At 37.9% G+C, this 3117-nt stretch overlaps 1 non-coding gene across 1 annotated transcript; it reads left to right on the top strand.

Annotated features, from left to right (window-relative positions):
• The first annotated feature begins 263 nt into the window (after positions 1-263).
• On the top strand, positions 264-370 carry LOC145958487 (small nucleolar RNA R71). Its single transcript, XR_014434328.1, has one exon. It is a non-coding gene; the product is annotated as a small nucleolar RNA R71 (small nucleolar RNA).
• The last annotated feature ends 2747 nt before the right edge of the window (positions 371-3117 follow it).

Below are 3117 nucleotides of genomic sequence, written 5' to 3'. Positions count from 1 at the left end.
TCTTGTCTAATCTTTGATTAAGAGTATCAAATTTTGCTAAGAGTAACTCAATATTGTTCACTTCATATCGCCCCGGAGTTCCTTTCCTTGCTGTGACTTCTCTTTCACTGTATTGGCTGTGATTTGAGGCTACATTTTCCAAAATAATCATGCAGTCATTAATAGGTTTCCCCATGAAAGATCCTCCAGCTGCTGAGTCTAATATCATGGTGCTTTGTTGGTCCAATCCTTCAAAGAAAAATTGGATGGTAAGCCAACGGTTGAAGCCATGTTGCGGGCATGCTTGAAGATATCCTTTGAACCGCTCCCATGCTTCATAAATAGTCTCTCCAGTGCCTTGTTGTAAATTAGTGATTTTCTTCCTCAATTCTTTAGTTTTAGAAGGAGGAAAGAATTTCTCTAGAAAAGCTCTTTCACATAATTCCCAAGTTGCTATCTTTTCTCTAGGCACTGTTCTTAGCCACACCTTTGCCTTATCTCTCAAGGTGAGTGAGAATAAGCGGAGTCGCATTCCATCAGAAACTTCATCATCAAATTGCTGGATCTCACAGATTTCCAAGAACCCCTCTAAGTGGTCATTAGGATCTTCTGATGGTAGTCCTCCAAAGGTGTTCTGTTTGAGCATATTCACCAGAGAAGCTGGTACAGTAGCTCCAGTTTGCATCTCCCCTCCAGGTATCCCACGAGCTACGGGTGCAGAGTAATCCCGAAGCGGTAAATTATCTCGTTGTGCAGCCATGTCAAATTCTTTAGAAAGGTTTCTTTTCCTTCTCAGGAGAGTTCTTTCAATCTCAGGATCAAGTGGTGTTGGTTTCCCAAGACGTAGAGATCTCTTTTGCATTAACCCTAAGGCACTGCAAAAAAAAAAAAAAAGAAAGTGACCCGTGAAATCTGAATTGGAGAAGTAAACACTAAAAAAAATTATTTATTTATTTAATTTTTTTTTTTTTTTAAATTCGAATTAAAATAATTGTAATTTAAATCAAGAGACGTAGTCCCCGGCAACGGCGCCAAAAACTTGATGTATGGAAAACCGCAAGTGTACGGTTGTCGTCAAGTAATAAATATCGAATCACAGGGACTACGTGTTTGACCTAGAATTACTAGTATTTTAATTTGAATTTTAAAATAGATAGAATGTTTGTTTTGAGATGATAAGATCAGATTCGCTGGTAAAAGAGATAGTAATGCAATTAATGAATAAGATAAAACTTTAAGATAAGATAAGGAGATTTCCGGGAATCTAGGGTTCGCACAAAGAGTTCCAACAATATTGAATTATTATTTTCATTAATTAATTCTATTCCATCTTGAAGGTAGTCTTAACCTAATTTAATCCTTGCACCTTCTCAGGCTACGAGGACGTGTTTAATTAAAATTAATCCCTACTCTCGTGGTAATTACGTTCAATTAAACCCATTAAGATCTTTGTTAATCTATTGCTCCTCAAAAGCTTAAATCAACTCTCGTGATTTAACACTCAAGTCTGTTCCTTTAGGTTCCGATAATTAGGTTCTCCTCTCAGTTCATCCCTAATTATCTATGATTATGAAAATTAAGATTAATTGTTTATCATAATTATAATCAAGTTCTCCTCTCAGTTCATCCTTAATTAATGTTATTATGAAAACAATAATGTTAAAGTTCATATATAAAATATAAAAGAACAAATCAAGAATTGGAATAAAATTAAGAAACTGAATAATGCATTAATAAAGAGGTTCTCAGAGGCTAAGCCCTGATCCCAGAAAAAGGGAAACTACTCACAGGAGTTCATAGTAGTTCTCCAAGAAAAGAAGAATAAAAGAAAAGCAAACCTTAGAGTCGATGGCACAGGCGCCCAACCTTCTCCAAGTGTCAAAAACTAAAAAAAACTGTCTCCGAAACAAAAGTTCTGTTCTAGGCTAACCTCATCTAATTTATAACCTAAAAGGGTAAAAAGGTAAAACTACCAAGATAAAAATTACAAAAATAAAAATAAAACATAAAACTTAAAAAGCTGGGACGCGAAGTGAATCACGGCCGTGACTGAGAATCACGACCGTGATCTTCTCTGGAGCACATTCATTCACCAAATCGACGCGAAGTGAATCACGGCCGTGACTGAGAATCACGACCGTGATCTTCTCTGGAGCACATCTATGAAGGGTCAGTGGCGTTCACGGGTGTGATTGGGAGTCACGGCCGTGATTTTCTCTGGTGAATCACGGGCGTGATTTAGAATCACGGCCGTGATTTTCCCTGTAGCTCAGCATTTCCTCTTTAATTCTTAAATCTTGATCCTGCTCAGAGAAAACACAACACATACCAAGAAAAGCATAAAATAGGAAAATGATATAAAAATTTATTAAAAACATGAAAGATATGCATGATTATGCTATGAATTCTTGTGAATTAAAGTGCTAAAATACGAGTAAAATACACAACATCAAGTGCCCTATGTCGCTTGCTATGTCTGAATCTTCTCCTTTACTTCAATAGTGTAGATGCCCCACACCATTTCCTTCGGATAGATGGTGTTTACTTGTATCCTTGTCCCTAAGAGCAACTGAGTATTGGTTTATATGCTCCGTCAGGTGATAAGGATGGTAAACCGGAACATCTAGGCTTCTGGTCTTGATGTAGCTTCCTACTGCTTCTGCTTGTCTCATGGTAGTGTGTTTCTTTATTTGTAGCTTGTTAAAGAGGAAGTATATTCTAAGCTCAGCCTCTCCAGGCTAGACTGATATTTAGGGATTCAGCCGGCCCAATGCTAGTTTTAGGGTCTAGCAACCCTTACGGATCTTGTACTAGTTTTGGGGATCTAGCAACCCTTACCAATCTTGTAATAGTTTTGGGGATCTAGCAACCCTTACCAATCTTGTACTAGTTTTGGGGATCTAGCAACCCTTACCGATCTTGTACTAGTTTTTGGGATCTAGCAACCCTTACCGATCTTGTACTAGTTTTGGGGATCTAGCAACCCTTACCGATCTTGTACTAGTTTTGGGGATCTAGCAACCCTTACCGATCTTGTACTAGTTTTAAGGATCTAGCAACCCTTACCGATCTTGTACTAGTTTTAGGGATCTAGCAACCCTTACCGATCTTGTACTAGTTTTGGGGATCTAGCAACCC

The sequence above is a fragment of the Cajanus cajan genome, chromosome 5 (genome assembly GCF_000230855.2).
Source record: "Cajanus cajan strain Asha chromosome 5, NIPB_CcT2T_4, whole genome shotgun sequence".
Taxonomy (NCBI): Eukaryota; Viridiplantae; Streptophyta; class Magnoliopsida; order Fabales; family Fabaceae; genus Cajanus; species Cajanus cajan.
Note: the sequence above shows the minus strand (reverse complement) of the source record. Positions and strands in the feature narration are given on the sequence as shown.